The 25,632-nt window shown below is 45.7% G+C and overlaps 1 pseudogene; it reads right to left on the bottom strand.

The window, feature by feature from the left end:
• Positions 1-1,002: 1,002 nt before the first annotated feature.
• LOC120847449 lies at positions 1,003-1,861 on the bottom strand (annotated as a pseudogene).
• Between the last annotated feature and the right edge of the window lie 23,771 nt (positions 1,862-25,632).

Genomic DNA, 25,632 nt, shown 5'->3' with positions numbered 1-25,632 from the left:
AATGAAGTCGCCAAACATTTCTACCTTATTGGAATTCGTTAACAGCAGTTAGCATCCTCTGCATCCGCTCTACATTTATTTCTATACTATGATTGATCTCAGAAAAAAAATATTACTAGAACCCCCAAGACACCGAAAGGCCATTAGACACTACATAAATTTAAACCAACTTGCACAAATGCTTACTTCAAGTAATAACCTCAAAGGGCAACTCCACCCCAGAAATACATTGCTATACATTCTAATGTGCACGCTCTATTTAATATTTGTGTTTGAAAGCTCACTAGACAAGCATCAGTAACTATCTTGCTGTTCAGTTTTACGTGTGCCAGTTTAAGATTTTCACAAGTACTTGTAGGTGTTAAGAGACAAATCATCGAATGACAGTACAGTAATTAAGAGAGCCAAGAACTTATAACCCTCATACATAACCTATAGTTACTAAAACAATTAACTAGTCAAAATTAACACAGAAGTATGAAAACAAAATCAATCAAATCATATGTGAAATGCTATTAACAAAAGCCTATTTTGTGGTCCACGAATACAGAAGGTTTTTGAAGCTATTCAATTATGATGCAATGTAGACAGAATAACGAAAGGTCTAAGTCTATTTCAGTCTTTTCAACTTGCATTATAATTACAAAAGAGTGATTTTCTCATTTGCCTGCTTGCAGTTAAAAACAAGCCTACCCTACTGCTACCCCTAGAAGCTTCACACATTTTTGTCAGAAAGGTTAGGGAAAGACACATTAGGAGGCTGAGACATGGAATTGATTTACTCAAACAATAGCCATCTTCCACAGGTCGATAATCAAATTAGCCCGACTAGTCTCAGAAGAGCAAATCAAGCACACGAAGTATAACAAATTGTAAACAAAGAAAATCACTTATGAATCTAGAGTTACCTGAAGGAACACCTTAGGAGCAAAACAAGAAGTCTGAAGATGTGAAAGGCACAATCTCGATAGATTTCCCTTGTTGACACAAAGGCAAAACAGGGACAAATTATCACAGGATGTTTGTTTTGAATATTTCGACTCCTAGGGAACAGTCACTTTACTTCGGCACACCTGGTTACATTACATCAATCGCGCTCAAGAAGGTTTGACAGATCACAGACATAGCATGCTGAGGGCTTCCTGAAAGTGAGAAAAAGGCATGGTGCCTTCAGCTGCTGTGGTTTAACAGCCTGCAAGTTCACGTGAGAAAGAAAACAAAGCCTGATGTGCTGCGGGAAAGCACCTGCCAAGTGATGACAACTTCCCTGCACAGAAGTGTTACCTCACCTTTCAAAGGCAACACTCTCAAAATGGTGAAATCGCACATATCCTTTATTTGAATGACCTAGGAGTCTGTCTTTTTACTCCTGGCATAGTTTCGGCTGTGACAAATCTGCCCTTTCCATGCGAAGTGCTTGTACTCTGTAGCCTGATCAAAGGCGGCCCCAGATCCAGCGGAAAGACAACTCTGTTCCTCTTTGCTCAAGGATGCCTTCGAAGAGGAACCGAGCAGGCACACTTCGTTTGCATACTTGAAGTTTTGGTGTTTAGTGTATCCCAGAATATCACAGCACATCACTTTGACGCTGTCACTTAGAAGCGAGGACACCAAAGTTTGATCCCAACTGCTGATACTTCACTACCCTTTCCGGAAGAGCATTTGATCCTTTCACCAGCTTCACAAGCTGCCCGTTACCGCTTTCAAATTCAAAAGCAGAATGGCCCCACAATGGCCCCAGTTGCTGCACTGCTTCCGCTAGGTGGAGTAACTGGTGCAGGCTGAACGTCATTGCTGGAGCTCCATACAGCCTCCCTGTCATGCCCACAAAGGTCCAGAGGAGTTTCTCTGAAAGCACAATATGACATTATTAAAGCTGGCCCGAAGCAGGACACAAAGAAACCGAAGGGGGAGAACTCGCGTGCAACATCAATGGATGCTGGAGTTACGGTGTCCCTCAAAAGTGCATGGACGGCCTCCACCAGCTTCTTTATGTACGGCCAGTATTGGTCCAGAAGGACCCTGTACATGCAGGGAAGCGAGTGGTACAGCAGCCAGTGGCGCCATTCGGAAGCCTTCCAGAATAGGCGTGTGCTCAGTGCCCTTGGGAGTCTCGTGGAGCTGTGTGGTGGCTTGATTTCAGCCAGCTGGCTGTTGATGACAGCAATAGAGGCAGTGTTTCCTGTAAATAAACATATCAAATGTTACTAAATAAATGAAAGCATTTGCCAGTCTGTTTTTGAAAACTGGGGCAGAATCTTTGGCAATTTAGTATGAAACAATTGGCTTAGATAAATTATCCCTCTTAAAAAGAGTGCAAATTCTATGTGCCATTACTCCGATAAAACATACGCTTGGTTTTCTAATACAAACGTCTAGCTTTATGGTCGAATCCACCCAATATGTAAGTGAAATCAGTGCATACTGCCTGCTAAAGATGACAGAAAGTGCAGCAACAAAGAAAATAGTTTAGACGAGACATAGCACGAAATGCCTTGCGTGGTTTAGCTCCCCAGTTTTGCCCATGCTCTTTTCCCGGTTTATCTTTCTACGTTACACAATCCAGCTGAATTCTTCGTTTTATTGCTCAGTGCAGTCAGTCTGCAGAAGTCTTACGAGGCTTAGCCTCCACAATTCATTGAGCTCTTTTGCGAACTAATAAGCTAGTTAAAGTACCTAGAAGCCACACTGACAGATGTAATGATCTGGTTCCAACCGGCTTGGTGTCCTGTACTGTACTGTTGTAAAATCTCTAGAATTGCATAGCGAACTGACATAATGCCTCCTCTCCTTTTTCCTTCCTTGTGCTAAAAGTTATTTAAAGATTGTACAACATGTTTCGAAATTGGCACCCTGGATTAGAAAGGATGAAACAGGAGATTCTCCTGATGTTCACTTCCAAAGTCTCTTGTTTAAGCTACCGTGATATACTGGGCATGCACCATTGTCGCATAACTGCCTACCCCATATCACACTTTTGAACCGTTTGAAAAGTAAGCAAAGAACATGCAAAGGACTCCCATTAAACAAAAGGGGCAGAAGTCATTTCCAACGAGAAAGGAAATACCAGTGATGCTGATATACTTTTTAGTAAGCTGGTCTCCTCCACCTCTTCCATGTGACAGGGCTATATAACACTGGACGCAAATGTCACCACATGATGTGAGAAGAGCCTTGAGGAACTGACAGAATGCACTGAAAGAATAAAACACGTAAAGGACAAACACAGACACACACAGTTCTTTCAATGAGCAGCGAACATTTATGAGATGCCCATTACGCTACGACCTTGAACGACAAAGAATTGAAAGAAAACGAAAATATTCAAAATTTAATATAAAACCAATTTACTCACAAACTTTAAGAATACCAAATTAAAATGATAGCAAAAAAATTATAGGGAAAAACTTAAGGAAATTTCGTGAAAAAGGGGGAAAGGAAGAAAAAAAAGAAAGGAAATTAATGACGAAAATAATCCTGGAAAATGGTAACAAGAGGGACAAAGGACAAACACAAATCTCCAAACACAGCTAGGTTCTTGTCCAGCTCGCTTGTACCTTTACATTAACTGCATTATAATCAGGAAATTAACCCCTGAAAAGGGGGGAAAATAAATAAGAAAAGAAAGGAAAAGACAAAATTAATTGATCACAACAAGCTTTTTACGATAATTTTTACGCTAGAAATTCCAGCTTTTTTAACGACAAAGCCAAAGATGTCCCAGAGACATTGCTCACGGCATATCTGACCTTAAACGCTTCTATTGTTTCGGGCCCACATTTATCTATGTGTGAACTTAGCTAAGTGGTGTTTTCAAAGTGTGGGGTGCAATCGTGGCAGGTACGGGCATGCAGAACTATTGGGTGGAACGAGTCCGATGATGCCTTGGTAACATCTAAATGGTGTTCCCTAAAGCGAGCATTTAGGCATCTTCCGATGGCCGATGTATTCGCCTTCGCAGCTCAATGGACTCGAATCAAGTTCAATTTCAAGTTTTATTCGCCTCAAATACGTTCGTTCAAACGTATTACATGAGGGGGGGTAGAAAAATACAAACAAATGCAATGATATAATGGAAATAAAAGAACTAACTAAGGTTAAAAATTATCAACAAACAAAAACTAAAAACAAACTATACAGAATTCAGAACAAAGTTTACAGAAACCGGGCACAACAGAACTGGGGACTCAGTGCACAATTTATAGGAAACACAAGCAGACATGGCGCTGAAAACATAGTACCAAAGCCAAAAATTTTTTGCGGAATATTTTTTATCATTCTATTCAGTGACTATGTCGTTTGGGAGAGAATTCCCATTTTTAATGGACAGAGCAAGAGGAGAGTATTTGTATCTATTAGTGCGACCAAATAGAGGTGCAATTTTCAAGGAATGATCATGACGCAAAGAAATGTATGAGACAGACTTACAGTGAGTGAGCATAAATGATTGCATGTTGTAATAAAAGTTATGAAAAAGAGTAAGGCGAGCGACTGTCCGACGTGATTCAAGAGAAGTTAAATTAGAAAGAACCAAGTCTAAGTGGGAGACACTGGTTTTCGTACTGTAGTTTCGATAAATGATTCCAATGGGTCTTTTTTTATTTTTAAGGCCTTTTGCAAGGCGTTTTGTTCGGCCACGCTACCCATGCATTTGCGACCTCGCTGCACCAGGATAGAAAAGTGCGTTCATTTCGCGCGTGTGGGGAAAGGGGAGGGGGTCAAAGTTTTGACTTCCCAGTTGGGGGTGGGTTTAATATGCAAGTGAAAAAAAAAGTCGAAATTTTGGAAGCCGACTTGGGGGGTGCGTTCATTACGCGAGTGCGTTCATTGTGCGAGTAAATACATACCTTACTCATAACTGTTGCAAAGCATGACCTGATGCACACCTCCGCTCTCTTTATATAAACATTGCCCTCGTACTCCACTGAGGTTGAGTGGAGGTAAACATCCAGGAGATCCAGGAACTGACACGTGCCGTGTTTGTGGATAACGTTGTTCATACTGAAATGTTTTTGGTTGACAAACTTTATTACGAGAACGGGAACGACGCCAGGCACATAGCTGTTTTGTGGTGTAAGGCTAGCTGAGTCGCACGTGTGGGTATCAACGCCGATTTGTGAGAAACTGCGAAGTGGGCACCACCAACCATAGTTTTCTAAATACATAACAGATCCTTTTTTCCCTTTTATTTTGCAAAAAGAAAGTTTATGCGAATTTTAAGAGTTCAGAGTCCACAGATTCGGCGATACCTTGCTGGCTGAACAACTTGATGGCTTGATCGAGTGGTTTCGGGTATGCGGGACTACTGGGCAGGACATTGGTGAGGTTGGTCGTTGAACGTGAGTTGGTAGTAGTCCTCAGGGATCGCGTTGTTGTTTCAAGCGAATGGTCAGATGGGGAATCGATTTCTTCTGTAATGCCCCCCCCCCCCCTCCCCTCCCCCGTCTTCCGCTCTGATTAGGTATGATCGTGGCTGTTGTCCGACTTGGACCACAATTCCGGGTTCCCATTTGTGGTTTCGACGGAAATAGACTCTCTCGCCTTGACTCAGAGGACGTAGTGGTTTGCTGTGTGCGTCACCATGTCGGTGCTGACACTTTTGACGGAACTGAAGGCGTGCTTGAACCTCCCTGATGTTGTAGTGTTGCTCAAGTTAACGCGGAGCAGCTGGCTTGAGGGTTGTGATCCTGCGGCCCATTAGCAGTTCCAATGGGGACAGGAGCTGATCCATCGGTGTGTCCCTAAGCTCCATAAGGACAAGAGACAGGTCGTTGCCTTCCTTCGGTGCCTTGGTCAAGCTGTTTTCATTCTTTGAACTGACCTCTCTGCAAGTTCATTCGACTGTGGGTAATCAGGAGAACTTGGATTATTTGTCATGTCCAAGCACTTGAGATACCCTTTGAATGCTTCAGAGTTGAATGGCAGGCCGTTGTCACAGACCCCTTCTAGAATGCCGAATCAAGCAAACTCCTTTTTTAGGGTTGCGATCCTTTGATAGCAGAGGTGTCCCCCTTTTGCTCTATCACAATGTACTTGCTAAAGTAGTCCACTACAAGTAGGTAGGTGACACTGTGGAGATGGAAGAAGTCATTGGTGACGATTTGCCATGGTTGTGTTGGAGACCGTCTGTCTCCCAGGGGCTCCCGTTGGTTCGACCGCTGGTGTTGCTGGCAGAGTTGGCCGTTGGAGACCATTCTTCTGCCAGCACCCGTTCTCCGAAACAATGCCGCGGAGCGGGGCGTTTTCTGCATGGGTCTTTGCAGAAAAAAAAGGCACTCTTATGAACTGATGTGCGGGCAAAGCTAACGCATTTCTTTCTCAGAGCGGGGAGGTTCAGTTGAGAGCATATCTCCCTAGCCTCAGACCTTAAAGACCCTGAAGGTCTTTCCTTGAGTAAAGCAGTTCTTTTTTCGAGTGCAGCTTCCACCTTTTCCTCTTAGATGTCCTCGTTCATAACAACGAAAACTACCATCTTTTCTTACTCTAGCAGCTTTAGCTGGGCGTTGCGGAGCTCCTCTACTGTTGAGTATACATATGACTTGCCTGGAGGAGGCAGGTGGGCACAAACGGAATGCACAGCTGTCCCTACGAAGTTCTGACGATCCTTTTCAGGGTTACTTGCTGCTACCTTGTAAACGGATGTCAGTTGGTCTACCCTCGATGCTGGAAGGTCTAGGGCGAACTTGGGCCGTGAGACAGAAGTCCCACCGTGTCCGGGGAAAGCTGTTTGTCCAAAAGTACAACAGGGGGTTTCAGTTGAAGTCCGAAGCCTTCTGGCAAGACTTGCGTACCTCCCCAGGATTTTTACCCCTGCGGCCTCCAAGAGCCCGACTGCAGAACTCCTGAGGAAGAGGAACGAGGGTCTGTGGCGTAAAACGTATCGAGGAGTGCTGTCGTGGCCGGGGAGAGTCATTCTCATGAGTCGAAGTTCCTGGGATATCTCTATTCTTGAAATCTGCTTGATCCTGTAGCTTGACAACCAAGTATGGGAGTGGAATCCCAGCACAAAGTCCACGGAGGCGTGGGCCACGTTTTTTCGCAAGCAAAGCCCCAGGGAGCGTAGACGGAGCCGCAGAAAGTTAATTATTGAGATGTAGCTGACGGCTTGAAAGAAGTTGCGGGGATTGAACACAGGGTGACGGGCGGACGTACTGAGTCAGGACATGAAGCTCACACAACTTGAATTAAAATTTAGGGAGCTTGTTTATAGAGACTTACAAACACAGAAAGAATAAACCCAAAGAGGTCAGAAACACAGACAAGTACATATCTTTCTTTTTTAAAGTTATTATATGGTTTTCCTCTTATCTTTTATCACGGAGACAGTATAGACCTTTGCAGAAACAGCTCGCTGGCCGCCGCCATTTTGCGACTCGAGTGACCCCTATTAGCCAAAAATTTCTGCCACCCGCCTGAGCTGTGGAAACCCGATCAGCGCGACTCCCCACCTGCATCGTGTGTTCGGAGTTTGCCGGCTTTCCTTCTAAGTGTTTACTCTATTTGCCTGTTCAGGATGCTTGCGTGTTTTTGTAATCTTCCACTGTGAGAACTTGGGAATACCAGGACTTATAGCCTTCTGGACCTTCGCAAGAAACGAGCGAAGAGAACGGGCGAAGAAAGCGAACGTCAAGCAGCCCGCGACGCAGGCCGTTCGACGTTCTTCGAGGATTATTTCCGTTGAGATAATCTCCGAAAAGCCTTCCCGGATATGTTCCCGGTCTTGGCGAGAAGTAGCTGATAGGGTCCGGGGAATGGGAACTAAATAGACACGTTCGTTCATTCGCACTAGTGCTGTGTATAAAAAACATCACTCTTCAAAACGTACCCCAAGACAAGCCGGATTCCGTGCGATCGTCGTGAAGTGACTGTCGTCGACACTGTATTTTGGATATGCTGTGTTATTTGAGACCTTTCTCAAATCATGTCCGGATAACGCGGCACCGTGGGGTACGCGTACAGTATATGTTGTTCGATTTATGAGACTCGTTGAATTTCATATAGTGAGGGGGCAATACCCATGCAGTTCGGCTATCCTCTGGTGTGGTCAAATATATTAGGCAGTTAAGGTTGACACGGCTGAGTGTATAGTGCCGTTATAATCGCCACAGAACACAAAAGAAAAAATAAAGTGAGGCGATTTTGCCGCCACCAGCATTCAAAATTGCTCCTACGCAGGCTGCCCCAGCCTACTGACGAGAAAACCCACAGCTCAGCGCAGTCGGGCAACACTGACGTACAGTCTCAAAACCAGGGATGCGCGCTGGAAATCGCTTCGTTCGAGACTGCCGCTGGAAAGGTCTATATCGAGGTCAGGGGGAGTAAACCTTGTGCGGTTTTTGATCTGGTCTGGAAACTTCAGGGAAGTGTTCTGGGTCTCTTTTTATTTTCGATATTTATAAACGATCTACCCAATGACGTTTCAGTTCAAATCAAACTTTTTGAAGACAATTGTGTGGTTCATAATAAAATGAAAACAAAAGATGATCAGATCAAATTAAACCGTAATTTACAAAAAAAGAAAAAAAAAGAAAATAGGCATTGGTGCGACAAATGACGAATCGTGGGGTTTCCACACCATATCAAAAATCATTATTTATGTCTATAACTAAAACAAAAAATCTGCTGGCCTATAATTATGACATGAATGGTTCTGAGCTTTAAGAGTTAATGAATTTAAGTACCTAGATGTAGTATTTAATCTTGACTTAAGATGGAATACCCATATAAACAACGTGTGCATCAAAGCTAAAAAAGCACTGTGGGGCGACAGACGCAACTTTGCTGAAGCGACTCCTGAATGCAAATATGCTCCAAAAGCCAGGGTAGTCATAACGGAATAAGTTTACAGTGGCTTAACACAACAACAAAAAATTAACAACAACACAGACGTTTCGCCACCTATCCGGGTGGCATCATCAGTGTGAACTGGCCCGGTGGTTGGGAGAGTCAAAACCAGTCGACTCTAATCTACAAGTCCCCGTAAACGTCCGGTGGGGGGCCCCGGTTCGTCTTGCACGCCTCGGGGTCTCGGCGGATAAACCACGATTCCACGAACTTCCTCGGGCCTCACCTCTGCTCACGAGCAGCATTGTCCAAGTCAAACGTATGCGCAGTCGTCCAGCTGTGGTCAACAAGCTCAGACTTGCTTCTCGTGGCATGCGTGGCCTTCACCACATCCCTTCTGTGTTCTTCAAGTCGGAATGTACCACCACCTCTCAAGCTGAGGGGCAACATTCCGACGTAGTCTCCTGCCGAAAAGTTATACAATGCTTGCGGCGGAGAGGCATCAGAGTTACTGCGAGTTGGGTAATTAAAAATAGAGATCACTACATCAAGCGCGGGGTGGTACATATCCTCAGGCACCATTGGCATTTCACTCCAAGTCACACGTACACCGTTCGTATTTGAAAAACATAAATCTAAAGCATTGCCTTGCTTATTAAGAACATTGTTGAGCCGCTTCAGATCCAAAAAAGAAGAGAAGTCTAAAAGATGGTTGCATTTCTCCTTTCAATAAAAGTTATCAGTCAAAACGTTGCACGCCTGTAGCTCGTTGAGTTTTTCTAACCCAACCAGACAACGCTGAAAATCACCAGGTGGCTTTTCTGGGGGGAGATAGAACAGACCAATAAGAACACGTTCTCTCTTTGCATACTCAATTTCGACGAACAAGCTCTCAGGAAAGTTTTCTAAATCTTGACGCCTCCTTGAGCTGTCGACCGCGACCAACACACCGCCTCCCGCTCCAGCTCCTTGAAACAAGTCACGGCCGTGCCGGTACACAACAAAACCAGGCGGAAAGTAATCGGAGGACCCGATGTTAGGACGCAACCAAATTTCCGTTAGACAGAAGATTGCATAATTAGACACTGTAACGTTACAAAAAAAAGCAATCGGCTTTTGTGCGTAAGCCGCGGACGTTTTGATATAATAAATCTATGCCAGGCATCACTTGTCAGCGGTTGTGGGATGTCCCTCTGAAGCGTGGAGCATGTCTCTCTGAAGGGTTCCTCTGAAAGGTTTAAAAAGGCTGGATTTAGGCCACACAGCTGGATCAGCAAGTTTCTCAAAATCCTCCGCAGCCGCGGCCACATGAAAAAAGCCGTAAGTGTCGAAACGGGTCTTTAGGTGACGGCACTCCACTTTGTCGATTCCAACGGAGGACAGGCGCGAAGAGTCGTCCTTGCAGATAATATCCGGCGCCAGCTTCGTAACAAACAGCGCTCTCAGACTCGTTGACGGCGAAACAACGCACAGCTTGTTGGTCTTGAATGCCCCGGTCAAATAATAATAAATGTAATAATAATAATAGTAATACTAATAATAGTAATTAGACGAGCCATACACGAAAAATATGTATTTTTAGCTCACCGTTTGGACAAAGTCTACAATGCTGTCCGAATATACTTCTATGTTGCATTCAAGTGCCGTTTGATGGTTCTGCTACCGAGGACCCTCCTCCCTCAAGGCACGGGAGAAGAGGACGCCAAAGCGGTGTTTGCAAGCCGACGGGAGGCTAAATATGTTTAGTATATAGAGACATGGGCCGCCTTTCCTTTGGGGAAGGATCTCTACGATGTCGTGCTCCACGTCGACTCCGCCAAGATTTTTGTACGAAGCGGTTAGATGTCTACGAGTGAGGATGGCGGTATTGGGTTCCTCGTTGTCAGGAGTTTGGAAGGCTCTATAGATGGCAAGTTTGACCGCGCGGCGGGTTTTCTGAATCAATATGATATCGGGGGGAGTTTGGAGGGACTGGAGGCAGTGTTAAAGATAGCCACGCTTCAGTCGGAAGCTGTGGTAATTCCATTGCCAGATAGTGGTTTGGTACCTACTGAGGCGTGGCGGGCGTGGGAGAGGTAAAGCCATATTGAGGGATGCACTGTTAGAGGTAGGGTATGGATGGTGGGGGTGGTGGAGGAGTTTAGGACCCCAACTGGGATGAGATGTTGGTGAGTTGGTTTATTTGACTGGTGAGTTGGGCCAATCTGGAGGAGTACTTTGAGACAGCGTTTTCTATCGCCGTACAACGGCTGTAACGTTTTGCTCTAAGGTTTGCAGTCTGGCACTGAAAATGCGAGACATTTCGGTCATTGACGCTGAGTCGGTGTAATTTGTCTACGATTTTGAGGCCATAGTATTGATTACTCTACGCTTGACAGACTGGGCGGTGCTGTCAGGTGAGGATATGGCAACTGCAACGGGTAGTGGGGGAGGAGTGGAGTGGGCGCTGGAGGGGTAGGAGTTGGCGCTGGAGTGGTAACCTTTCTGTTTAAGGAGGGGTCGTAAGTCTGCATTTTCCTTCTAAACGGCAGTGATTTATTGTGTGAGGGTTTGGACCTTTTGCCGTAGAGTTTGGACCTTTTGCCGTAGGGTTTGGACCTTTTGCCGTAGAGAGGGGCGGTGATGAGAGACATCCGACGGGCAAGGAGAATAGCCGGGTCGTGATTGCAGTCGATTAGGTATTGGCTGATGTTCTCCGGTGGACCGTAATCTGGCACATTAAAGATGATTCCGCGTGAGATCTTCGCAGGATTTGCCATATATGTGGCCAGAAAATAGTTCTCTTCGCCCTTCAGAGGGGGTGCTGAGTAGTATAGTTTTGAATGGCATTGATTCGAATTTTATCATCGCGTGCCACGTTGTAATTGGTCTGGGCAGTGTTAAAGACGAAGTCTTGCAGCTTGCCTGTGCTCATCGAGCTTAGGTTGAGGCCACCACGTGCACGGATGATGATCTTGTAGTAGTCAGGAAGTCTTGCGAGCTGCGGCGGGCGCGTCTTGAAGCCAGGCCTTGGCGAGCTGCGGAAAACCGGACGCCAAACGCGCCTCGCCGCTCGACTTGGTCGTTTACGTCGCCATCCGTTGTTTACCCTTGCAAGTTTTTTAGCCCTATGTTTTGCAGAAAGGGAGCTACGCTTTGTAATTTTACAAAAACCAACCTGTGAAATATACCTTTGACACAAAGTTCAGATTGCTATGTGCAGGCGCCAATTTTTATGGCCCATTTTAGATCGAGCCTGGTTATTTCAGTCACCCTATACTTACTGCCAGGTTGGATCACATTGGCATCTTATTAGCCTTCCTTTTCTTCACTTGGCTTTTACTAGTATGCTTTCACAAAAGTAGGAGTGAGGTCCTCGGTCGACTTCGGCGCGAACCTTAGGATGAGAGAAAATGGCAAAATGGCCCGTCTCCCGCCTTTCATGTACTTTATGTACCCGTAGATCATTGTGAACACTACGAATTAGTTTTTAACCTCTAGGTGGTAGTGGAACGACTGGTTGGCAAGAAGCTATCGAAGGAACAAGCGAAAGTGAGAAACCAGAGCAGCCAAGGCGAGCAATGCTGGCGACACGCACGGAGTGACAGCGGATTGGATCTCGGATTGGATTGAAAGTGTCAAAGACAGTTGGTTGTAAATAAGAACGGAGCAGTAACTTGTTACCAGTATAGGGTTGTTGCACAATACCATGGTTCAATGCTGCTACCTCTTCGTGGATCTGATCAAAACCCACTGGAATCCATGTTGGAGGCATTCATTGCTGTTATCCTATGTTTTGTGTCCTTTGGGGCCTTGTCTGCATGGTACTTTGTGCACCCACTCGAGGTTTAAGACCGTCAGTTGCTCTGTGATTGTTTTAGCCGTAAAACTTGGTGTCAACGGAGCCACGGCCAGCAATATTGTTTTTTCTAGAATTCCGGAAATCATTAGGAACCAGGACAAGGCGACGCTCGAGCAATCGGTTTGCCGACATTATGAATGGCTCCCAACGGACACGCCGGCACAACCTCAACCAGGCGGGTAAAGACAGGAGTAGAACACGGCAAGTCCTGGGCGCTAACATCTCCAGTCCCGAGAGAAAGAGCGAAAAAAGGCAGAGAAATAAAGCAAACAAAAAGTTAGGCGTGTTCGTTTTGCCGCGACAAGTTGAAGTTGCTCGAGCACTTGTCAGGTTTATTTAAATTTATCACTGCGCGACTCCTGTGTTCTTCTGCAAAGACAGAAAATAACAAGGTAAAGACTTTACTGGTGATGTTTGGCTGCATCTTGGTGCATATAAAGGCCTCGGCAGCGATAGGGCTCATCGAAATCGCGAACTGGGACCGCCGATCTCCGCTTCTATGTTCCGCCATTTCGAAGCGGCCAAACGCAGGGGACCTTTCGTTTCGGATTATTATGTTAACTCTACACTTTTAAAAAAAATAATTAAAAAAGGAATGGACGGGTGTTGACTGTACTCTTTTTGGAGAGAATCCGGGTTATCGCAAGCTATACTCTCTCTAGGGACCAGGAATATGAAAAATACATGCAAATATGTATCAAAATACAAATACAAAAATACTTCGTCAAAAATGTATTTAATTACGAGTCTAATTACATTTAAAAAAATTGCGGTGGCTTAGCTCGGCTATGCCAGGATATACGCAGCGTGAGCTTAGGCGCATAAAATGAGAGGTGCTATCAAGCAGCTCCGGTGCAGCGTCAGACTTGGCTACTGCGCAACGGATTCACATAGCTGGGCACGCGGCGCCGCCAGTGCGTCTGCCGTGGCTGTGACGTCACTCCTCTGGAATGCGAAGACTGGCGAGGCGAGCGCGGTGGCGGCGGATCCCGCGGCGACTTGGCCTCCGCCCCGCCAGCTGTGCGCCGTGCGACGTCACTGCTCCTCGCACTTGCGCAGCACGGAGCATGGCTCATTATGCCAGCCACGCGAAACTGCTCAATTTCGGCCAGTGTAGCTCACGCTACAAAAAGCATTTAAATACAAGATACAAATACAACCAAATGTATTTGTTCTCTTCCAAATACTTTTCTAAATACATTCCTCAAAATTTGCGAGAGCGACTTCAGGGCACCTGCAACGGGTTTCTACGTATCTCTACGCACACTCTGGAGTAAGTTTGCGAGGCTCTAGTAACGTAATAGAAATATAATCACAAAAAATGTAATCAGCTTGGACGTAATAGGTGAAAAAGTACAGAGCCTCAACCAGCTTTTTTTGTCGATTACATGTTGGTATATACCAACAAAGAACCGAGACGACCAAGACACGGAGCACTAGCTAAAGAATTTTTTATTGTTGCAACTCGCACCAGTTAACGAAAATCTGGACGACACGCGCATTTAGAATGTTCAAGGCAAAATTATGGACGGAAATCAGGCTGGAAAGCATCACAAGTTGTCACAGGCGCTTATTTAGCCAGTCTGCCTGTGAACGTCGATTTCATCACTATTCTTGCCCTGGACTAGCACCGTAATCACAAAGTCACTAAACGCTTGTGCTTGATTAAGAGACACTGCATTCGGTGCAGAACGTAGTTTTCTTTCTGCTCTGGACAGTGCCAATAAATTTGAGGGATGTATTTTCGCCCACAAAATTGTATTTAATTACAATTGTATTTGAAATACCCACCTTTTAGTATTTAAATACACACGTCAAATGCATTACCCAATTTGTAATTAAATAGAAATTCAAAATACACAAAGTATTTGAAATACATATTTCAATTACTTGTATTTGAAATACCACCTATCCCTGCTAGGGATAGGTAATCGTTACCTTTCCACGACTAGTGTATGTTTTACTCTCCCATACGAGTGGTCACTTAACTTTTCTATAGTCACACAAATGGTTTTGCAAGAGTCAGGACTGTCTACAGGTTTTGAATTTCAGAGTTTGGTGCATTATTTTAACTGCCCTTTTTTGCTCCTAAATACAATTGTTTAAGCGACAACCAGTCTGTCGTATGTAAGAAAAAGTGTTGCCTGAACTCTGTACTAAAGAGTTAAGCACGCTCTCCAGGAAGAGTTATTGTAACCTTAGAAGTGGTGCCTGCACTCCGTATTAAAAAGTTTAGTGTGCTCTATAGCAAGAATTAATATTACATAACAGCAAACTTAGCAGTTTATATGATCCCTTCCTGGAGACTGCTTTACTCTTTCATACAGAGTTAGGCAACACTTGAAGTGGGGATTTAATTACTCGCACTAAAGAATTTTGTAGAGTAAGTACAACCCCATTTGGAAGTGTTGCCTAAACTCAGTATTAAACAGTTAAGCACACTTTCCAGGAAGGGTTCACACGAACTCTGCTCAAGTATAGTGTTATGTGCTGAGTGTAAAATCACCCAGTAAAAAGTAACGTAAATGCCTGCTAACAGAATTAGGGGAAGGGAAGTGTACAATTGGCTCCTTGTTAGTCAAACGTTTGCTGAAACAAAAAAAACTCTACTGGCAAGTGGCATTTTTAGCCTGTTGAAGTGCGGCCACTGTACTTTTATTTTTGCAGCTGTTGTATCAAATTTCAATACCTCCCTTGATTTCTCTGTAATGTGGAATAGTACTTCTGTCCTTATTATGGGAGCTGCTACATACAACTTGAGACAACTCAAGCACTTTGCAATGAACAGTAGCCCTAAAATCTAAAAGCAGCTATGTATATGTTCACAAGGGGAGGGTTGCATTGGAAATGTGGAAGTGCAGCTGAAAAAGGACATAAAAGAGGGATCATGAGCCTGTTCGGAGGCCATAGGTTTTCATGAAAAGTCAGCATAGAAAGGTAAAAAAAGTAGAATAGAGCTCAATAAGCCAACACTTTAATGTTAGGACATGGGAAAAAAAGGCAAAAATGGCACACATATTCCCTCTGGTGAACAAGTTTCTTACTTTGTGATGAGATCCAAAGCCAAGGCAGACTTTATATCGTACTTCAAATCAATGAAGTGCCCAATCCGTCCGTCACCTCAAATAAGTGGTTCTCCAACACCGCAGTTATGGCCTTTGAGTCCTCTTTGTCAATTCGCATCAGCGGATAGGTCAATCTGTCGTGTCGGTCCTCCTGTGAAGAATGAATGCTTAAATGTAGACTCAGCAGTATGAGAAGGGAGGAAGCAACTCACTAAGTGTAGAAGGGTATGCACTTGGGCTAGTTGGTGATCCATATTTCCGAGGGAAAAAGCGCTAAAAACAATGAACAAGTAGAAGTGTTCTTGGTTTCTGTTACTTTTCCATTGTTTTTAGTCTTTTACCCTCGGATATATAGCTCGCTAAGTGCCCTTAGTTAATAGGAGTGCATTCATTTGTAAGACAAGAGACCATTTGCGAAAATCCCAGGAGCCATTCACAGGATACGTTCCAATAGTTGTCTGGTACTTGTTTTCTTGCCGATTAAACGAGAGTCCGAATCGAACACTTAGGCAGCACTCACTGCTGGCTCACTCAGCCGCAACTACCCACGACTGTTTGTATCCCCTCTGATATGAACATCTAAGAGAAAAATGAACCACATCTCTCTTTTTTTCCTTTGTATGCAGTGGCAGCCATAAGGGGTTGCATTTATTTATGGCAGGGAATCCCCAAGTTTGCATACCCTATTAGTGGCATCGGAAGAAGAGGGCAAGGCAAGGGGGGCAATTGCCTCGCCCTCCCGCTTCTCTCTGAGTGACATTTTAAACTATTATAGCAGACAATACGGGAGACAGGGACGGGGTTTAGCTCCCTATCACATCACCCCTCCACCTTCCAAGCAATACAAACTCAGCTGGCTCCTGCCCATAGCGATGAAAGTCATAGCTCTATATAGACTAGCCTTAGGGGTAGGATGAATGGAAGTTTTTTAACTTGAAACTTGAGATCATGTCCGGTTTTCAGTTTTGAAGGCGTGAGGTCGCATCCATGGATAAGGACATAGGGGGGCTCCGAATGCGGCCGAAGCGCCACCGGCTTTGACACCCGAACTCCGACCAGGCAGCGTTAGCTTTATATGAACGGCGGGTGCTACGGCCGGGGACGCCCCGGGCACGTGACGGTTAGTCTCCCCTCTGGCTAGGTCAACGAAGGCCACCAGGCTAAACCTGCTCTCCGCGAACCCCCTCTCAGCAAGGCCCCCCGGACAGCCCGACGCGCACCACGTATGGCTACCTTGGGCCCGACTTCCTTCGTTCACCTAGACACCGGCGCGGCCGCGCCATCGCCCCCAACCCCATCCCGGTGTCCGGCCGACTATCCGCCGACCCTCTTGGTCCACACCGACATACGAAGGGACCAAGCACCCCGCTGGGCCAGGAGTGACAGGCACGAGGAGATCGGGGGGTATGATATTGCCCCCGATCCGCTTAAGGCAGGCCATGGCAGCTAGGGCCACCTCCTCAGCCGTCCGGGAATAGCCCATCGGAAACGCCTTTGAAAACTTCTCCTTCTGCTCTTCGGGAGAGCCAGCCAGGCGGCCTCACCGTCTTCGCCTCCTCGGAATTTGAGGCTCTCCGCCGGAGAGAGCGAGTTATGATCTTTGGCGACAAGATCCCTGACATTGAACGACAAGGGCAGGATCGGGCAGCCCCCCTCCTGATGTTTCCCCGCCGTCTGCACCAGCCGGAGCAACGGGTCCCAAACGAATGGGGCCCGCGGCGGCGGCTTAGGGCTCCTCTCGACCGCGAGACTCCGACAGTCTCGCTATGACGTCGAGTCTGCTGTACCCACTCGGCCGGGAAGTCTGGTATGTCAACGGTGGGACCGTTGATACATTTAAACAAGTCGAAGGTCCCGACCACCTCAAGTTGATCACCCTTCCACGTCACTGCCAGACCCCGCTGCGTGGCCACTGCCGACAAGGTCGCGCGAAGACCTTCCTTGGCCTCCCCAATGTCTGGCAGCGTCACGGACCCGCGTTTGCCAGCAAAGAAGTCGTCAACCGAGATATCGGCCAGGACTGGGTCTGGTAGATCCGGAAAGACACGACGCACTCTGTGAGTGCCAAAGGCACGAGTTATAGTGGTGGACAAGGCCATAGGGTTAATGAGGCTCGGGTCGGCAACCCAAGCCGCTCTGGCCTCCAGCAGGTCCCTGATGAGCGGGTCCTGCTCTGCCTCAAGTGCCTCGACACGCTTAGCAAACAGATCATCTTCCCATGATCCTTGCAGGTCTATGATGCCAGTCAGATTGTTGGTGCAAAGGGGAGTCAGTGGAAAGCGCCGAGTGCTAATACGCGTGGACTCTACCAGACGGTGCCGGACAGCCCACATGACAGTAGCAAACGGGTCATCGTCAAGCCTGGCCGCATCTCGGCCCTCCACTGTTCTAAGTTCGACGGCATTCCCCTTCCCACGGAGAATGAGGCCATACTGCCTTTTGAGAAGAGATTTGAAAGAGAACATGGGAGTTCTTAAAAACTTATTCAATGTCCTCTCTCTGAGACTCAACCACGAACGGATAAGAACAAAGCAGCCTCACGAGCAACAACTGTTCTAAACCGTAATTCGCGTAGATGTACGACGCTACCTCAAGTGCGTCCAGGATTTCTCTGGAACGTCCTTCTCCGACCCTTCTCCCACAGATCAGATGTCTTCGATATCGGAGGCCCCCAATTTTTAGATTGGGGCCTCCGACATCGGAGACATTCGGGGGATATCGGGGGGCATTCGTCCAATTGGTATACAATATGTTAGGAACGTTCTTAATATTTATTTAGTTTGAGCAACCTATTGTATTTCAATGCTGACTACCGTATATCATAGTTTATTTCACAACTTTAGAAGTTAGCAAATGCAGGTAACCTCTAAGTTTGGGGACACCATTGATTAAATATTGTAATTACAGCTCTACATGAAGCTAATTTACTATAAAGTACCATTAAACCATAATAATATAAAAAAAAAAACTGTACCTACTGAAATTCACAAACTCAAAAAAAAAAGAAGCAAAATAAATATAACAGTAGCCCAACCAAGAACATACAGCTTCGATTGGTCAGTGTTAAAAAAATTGAAAGAAGTGCCACATTCCAAAACAAAGCACGCATCGTGGCGAGCCCAAGCTGTGCCATAACTGAAACTACTAGATAGCTAGTGAGCTGCTCACATGCACACCTCCATCATGCATGTGCACAATAGATGTGGGCTCTGAATTTCTGATTTGCATGTGGCATGGACTGGTTGCACCACTCTGAAGGCAGGTGTGGGCACGCGCATTATGTGCCAGAGCGCATCCTTCAGTATGTCCAGTAATGCTGAGGTGAAGTTTGCCCAATAAGTTGAGTTTCTACATGGCTTCATCTGTTGAAAACTGCTCTGCCAGCATTTTGTGATGCTTTGTGTGTGTTCATCAAATTGAAGATTATATATTTATGTCAGAACCGCTGGAGCCTCCTGCTAAACAGGCGTGTTAGTTTTATGAAGGCAACAAGGGCGGCAGTGGCTCCCCGCCCCTGTCTACTCCCCCATCGGAAAGCAAAGAAAGTTCTGTTGAGAGCTGGGGTCTTAAGAGATCGGCAGAAGTTCCATACCATAATTCCTCGACAAGACAAGTTGCGAAGTCCTTCAAGATCATGAGGGTTTTGATTAGCTCCATGGCAGGAGCTGCAAGAACAGCAGTTTCCCTTGTTTAGTGAGCAAACATTATCTCCAGCAGTCACACTGTAATCAATAAATTGTTCATATGCAGTAAGGTTCAAGGTTCAAGGTGTTTAATGGCACAACTTCCACACAGCCGAGTGCCTGAGGCAGCCAAAAGGCAGAAGCCCATACAACCAAGTGCTGGCTGCTTCCTCTCTTTCTCCCCAACTGGAACAAGTTTCTGCACTCTTGGCATTCCTAACTAAGGAGACAATCAGGTCTTTATATGACTTTGCTATGGAAACTTGTCATCAGTGTAAGATGGCGTGCAAAACGATGACACTTGAAGAGGAGCAGCCAGACGCTGAATCCTTGTATCCCTCACCATGGTCGCTGAGCAGGTGGCACCATGGTTACAACTGATCCTCGGCCACAGCAGTAACGGTATGACCTAGGACGGTACCCTGGACTAAAGGGTGTTCTGCTGCGGTTCGGATCCAGCTGTGCGGGAAATTGGCACCTTAGAGATTTCTTTTTCTAGGACAGGGTTTATGCATGTTGAAGCATGGCATCAGAAGTTGAGTTGTATCAAGAGCGTTGAGAGTAAGTGCTCGGAGAGCTTGTCCAGTTAACTTCTTGTCCCAGCATCTCAGCATGACTGTAATCTGCTTCAACATTAAAAATAAGTCTGTAGGTAAGTAGCTAAACATTCGGATGGTTACTAATCTGCTGCACCTCTTCTTTTTGTGGAGTGCATGACGACACTCAGCTTAAAAAGAGCTACTAGAATATGAAGATGCCATCAGTACAACGAGAATATGGTGAATGTAGGCATAACGGAATGGAAGTCCTTGTTACACCTGGTCCACAGATCACGGAAAGTTCGTCGGAGTGCTTTTCACTCTGAATGGCATGCACACGAACTCGCAAACCGAAAGGCATTGTTAGGCTCCTTTTGAATTACCAATGGCTTGTCTGGTATTGGTGCTAGGACTTACCAGATCGACCTTGGAAAATATGGCAAGCTATTGTTGAGCAGTGTAATGAAGGTGCTGATGCAAAAGAACTGTGTTTTTCTGTTTTGTAGCAGCTGTATATGGCAGAACTACATCGTACAGCGCATGAATTATGTGCAAAACTAGCTTTTTTAAGTTGATGAGTATAATCAGTGCGTAGAACGCACACATTCATACATGGATATGTTAGCAAAAATAAAAACTAATGTCTCGTTGCAAGGACTCACACAAAAAGCGGAATTTGTTGAGAACCACATGTAAACTGGTAAAATCACTGCAGTACACTAACAACAACAAAAAAGCTATTTTTATGTTGGCACACCACGCTTCCTCCGCATTAAATTGTGCATACGACCGCTGCTGGAAATTCTGAGGAAAGCAGTCTGAGTAGCCACAGTCGGCAGCGACCCCAGACATGCTCAACGGGGTGCGAACCGGACCTGGATTGGCCTCGACATCATTGTCGTCGCACCCGTTTCGCACCCAGGCGGAGCCTGGGGCGCTCAGCACGTACTGGGCCGTGGCGGGCAGCTGGGCGAAGAGGCCAATAACAGCTGTACGTGTTGAAGTCTTGGAGAAAACACAGACGGCAAGCGTCGACGAGTGGCTTAAGGCTAGGTACTTCTAGCAGAGTGTGTTGGATAGACTGCAGCTCACGCAGGAAGAACTGTGTCTGTCCCTCGTCTATTTTCAGTGTTTTTATTCTCACTGTGTGAACTGTGGCCTAAGGCTTCAGCGTCACATGGTGAGAGTAGCAAGGGGGTGTTGCCACTCGCAAGCTTGTGGATGTCTGTCGAAGGGCAGCGGGTAAAGATGTATTTAGGAAGTTGTTTGAGCTTGCCTGTCCATAGTCTCAATGCTCTCTTTAAAGCGGCGTAGGACTGACGGGATCATGCAAGCCTTCTTTTTCGGGCTCTTAGAAGGCCACCTCTCCTGAGACTCCACCTCACAAGCCTGAGCCTCGCGGCTCATCGCTTCGGGACAGGGGCCCGTTCGTCTGCAGCTCCGCAGGGTGCGCACTGGAACCCGATACCCGAGCAAGCTGCCTTTAATATTCACCACTCCAGGCTTCTTGCGCATCTCGATGAACTCTGTTGACTTTGCGCTTGAGAGCGGCCTTTTCTTCGTTCACCTCACTACATCGCACAGTTCTTCAGATTCTGGAATTGTTGAATTAAGGTGCATTTGGTTATATGCACTTCGATCAACCAGTTACTTATAAAAAGAGGAATGCTAGGGGGGAGAATTTTCGGCATACCTGGCACGTTGACAGTCTGCGCGTGGTAGTAGCCCCCCTTGGTTGTTATGTTGCCGCTCCAGAAGACATTGTACAAAAAGTCTGGGTTGAAATCCCCGCACGTAACGGGGCGGAAGTCTTATATTTCTTCTAGGGACAACCGCTGTCGTCACGGTCTATCTTATATCCCACCAACGCAAATAATTCGCACATCACTAATCCAAGCTCTATGTATAAATGGTAACAAAGCTTCCATGGAAGCTCATAAGGCGCGAATATGGCGGCTCATTGGGTGCAGCGCCATTTGTGAGGTGTGCGGCATTGCCGCTAGTCATGCTGGCCTGCGACGTACGGGAAGTGACGCCTTATTAAAAACAAACAGAAAATGACGCAATTGCCTCTTGACTGCAACATCACGATTGCTCTTCGCTAGTGACACAAAATTTAAATGCCTTTCGCCAGTGACACGAAATTGAAATGCTTTTTTTATGTGTTCTACATGCCTGCGCAACTACTGTCCTTCATAACTTGCTTCATACAAAGTAAAGTGAATGGTACTTAAGCAGGCACATAGAATACGGAAGAAAAACAATTAGACACGTTGGCATTGCTACTTGTAGTGCATTAGACATTGGAATCTATCACTTCCATATAATCTCTTTAGCAAAAGAACCACTTTTTTCATCAGTTCTGGGAACCACCAATAAGTTAATATATTTTTGAAATTATCCAGTGTGTTACAGCACGTCAATGAATGGATGCTTATTATTCAAAGTGTCGGAGGGTTAGGCGAGTGGCCAAGAGAAGGCGCCACCGCTTGGGAGACGGGGGGTGCCCGGAAAAAACAATAAACGCAAACTCGCCGGACAGTACTGACTCCCTGCCCAACCGGTACATGGTGGCATGTTCGTAGTTCTTGCCTTCGTCCTCAGTCAGCTTCAAAGAACAAAGAACGTCCTCCCCTTCGCGGCCCATGGCGTAAACGTGTTTACTTGCGTTTCTTGAGAGCGGAGACGCAACTCGGTGATTATCCTGTAGCGTTGCCATCTCGTGAACCACGTCTTCCACGTGTGCGGCTGGTGAAAGTCGAACTTTTCCAGCAGTTGTGTTGAAATCGGGTTGAAGTAGCTGCTTCCCGCTTGAACCGCTGCTTTTTGATCCGTCATGTTGGACCGGCGTTGTTGCGCAGTTACGCGTGTCCGCTGCTCCCACTGCTGCTTCGGTTGTGCGTGCCGTGCCCGCTACTGTTGCTCTTACCGCTGACAAACTAAACCACTGAGAGACCTACTTCGTCATGATGCAGTCTGGTACTGGGGAGAGGCTCAGCAGCAAGCCTTCCAGCAGACCAAGGCAGCTCTCATCACAAACTCGGCATTGGCAATGTACAACCAAAGAGACCACTTGACACTCTTGGTCGATGCCTCATCCTATGGATTGGGTGCTGCGCTCCTCCAGGAGTCCCAAGGCGAGCGATGACCAGTTATGCATCCAAGGCACTAACGGAAACTGAGCAACGCTATGCCCAGATTGAGAAGGAGGCACTAGCCATCATGTGGGCTAGTGGCCATTTCCGCACATACTTCCTAGGGCTCCAATTTCATATTGACACTGACCACAAGCCCCTTGTGCCACTTCTCACCACGAAGCGTCTAGATGAACTCAGACCTCTTCTGCAACGTTTCCGCATGCGACTACTGGAGTATGGCTTAACGATCTCCCACATCCCGGTAAAGAAGATCCACCCGGCAGATGTGCTGTAACGCAAGCCACTTACTGGAGCAGGAGAAAAGGAAGCTGCCGACCTGGAGGAAGCCGTTCTGGAGTATGAAGTTCTCACAGTGGATCTGTTACCTGCGTCAACAACACGCTCTCACGGATCAAAGATGAGATCGGGAAGGATCCTGTCACGTCTGGAGTTCTGCTCTACGGGCTGGCCGAGCATGAGAGCTCTACCACCAGAACTGCGGCGATACTGCGAAATAGCAGGTGAACTCGAGGCTGCATTACTGTTTATTGGTCTGGGGGACGACTACAGCAAGTAATATTAAGCAATTATTTACATTGGAAAAACGCGCAGTTAGGTCAATTGATAATTTACCTTGGACTAAATCGACTTCCCCTAGCTTTATTAAACATGGAATATTAACGTTAGACAATCTTTTTTGCCTAAAGGTTGCAATTTTAGTTCATACTCAAATAAACAGGAATCCCGCAATATTTTACGAAACATATTTATTTAAGCAAACAAATTACAATTTGAGACACCAGCAGTTTTCAAAACCTAAAATAAGAACTAATTACGGTACACAAAAAACATCCTACCAGATACCCGATCTTCTTAACAGAAATTATTGTGTATTCGAATTAGCCCAGACAATAGCGTCCGTGTTTCTTTTCAAAAAATACCTTACGGTATACTTCAATGTGCCTAGTGTGTATTCCTATTATAGTTCACATCAAAATAGATTGTAAATTTTTGAGTGTCATATTTTTATCTTCTCAGATATTGTTTTATTTTTTATTTATGCTGTTTTTGATTCATTTCCTGTGCCCTGCTGCTGAGTGCTGTAACGGGGGTTGGGGACCTAGTCAGGTGATTCGTTTTCGCCTTTTGTCCCAACCTCCCTGACCTGACTGTCCCAACCTCTCTCGCCACGGTGCGAGCTTGAAACGGGCATCGTCCCATTAAGCCCATTTCCATGCTTTAAGCAGTAATATCGTCCAGTTATTTTAATGAATATTTGTCCCGGGTTTCAGCACCAATATTCTAAATATTCCACCGACGGTGTCTTATTCTCTGTATGTGGATGATGTGCAAATTTCAGTTTCTTCTTGCAACCTGTATAGTTGCGAACGTCAACTGCAACTGACAATCAACAGAATGAGCAAGTGGGCAGCCGAAAATGGGTTTCGTTTCCCCCCGACAAAACCGTATGAGTTCCGTTTTCGCTGCGTCGAGGGTTGTCACCAGACTTGTGCACGTTACTGAAAAATAGTAAGGAATTACAGTTACAATTACTCAAGGCTAAATTGTAATTTATTACAATTACAATTACCCTTCCATAAAAGTAAGTGACCGTTACCCCAAAAAGTAATCCGTTACTTTCGTGGCGTTACTTTCAAGAATATTGCCTTCAATTAAGAAACAAAAGGAAGAGGGTTATTCAAGTTTTTATTGTTGCAACCTGTCCCATTTGCGGACAGGCGGCTGCGGAGTATCGGGTATCGTTAATGGAGTGATCGGACCGATCGACTAAAATTCTCGATTCTCAAAATCGCAAAGCTGTAGAAGTCATCATACATCTAGCCAAAACTAGAATAAGAGTTGATTTGTGCCCATCTTACTATACCGGCATATATTGCCAGGCAATAGCAAAACATCGTTGTAACAGTAAGGTGATAATTAAATAGTAAATAAGGTTTGGCTCGATATTCTCCTTCCTTTGGTTCTGAACAGGTCGAGCCTCGGTTGAGACGTTGGTGAATAAATAAAAGTTTCCAGTAAATGAATATAGTAATCGAAAAAAAGGAAATTCATAACAACAATTAATTAGAACGTCGGTTAAAACAAGGAAATGTAAACGCACCTTTGTCGTGTGTACCTTTTTTGGTGCCGTTTAAAAACGCACGGAGCACGAATCGACTGCATTTTACTCCGGTGTTCTCCAGATAGACGTCCGCTGATGCCACGGGCAGCGAAGGGCATAGAACGAAGTAAGCCGCGCTATGGCCCCACTCTTGAGTTTCACTCTCTCCCCAAGCCCAGAATATCAAGTCTACGTCAGCCACCATTATGTTTTATTTGTAAGAATATCTGCTTGAGATAAGATGCGTCCTGCTGGGGGAAAAACGGGAAGAAGAAGAAAGGAAGACTATTACCATTTTGGAAAGTGCTCACAAAAAGCTGACTCACAAAAGGGGTGACTGAGATGCAGATAACCTGGCTGGAATTCACAAATGAAGTGGGCCAACTCTAGAAGTTGGACTACAAAAAATTAAGTAGCTTTTAAAACAGGGTAAGGTGAAAGAAACAGAAGAAAAAATACAT

Source organism: Ixodes scapularis, unplaced genomic scaffold, assembly GCF_016920785.2.
Source record: "Ixodes scapularis isolate PalLabHiFi unplaced genomic scaffold, ASM1692078v2 ptg000005l_1___fragment_1__unscaffolded, whole genome shotgun sequence".
NCBI classification, from domain to species: domain Eukaryota; kingdom Metazoa; phylum Arthropoda; class Arachnida; order Ixodida; family Ixodidae; genus Ixodes; species Ixodes scapularis.
Note: the sequence above shows the minus strand (reverse complement) of the source record. Positions and strands in the feature narration are given on the sequence as shown.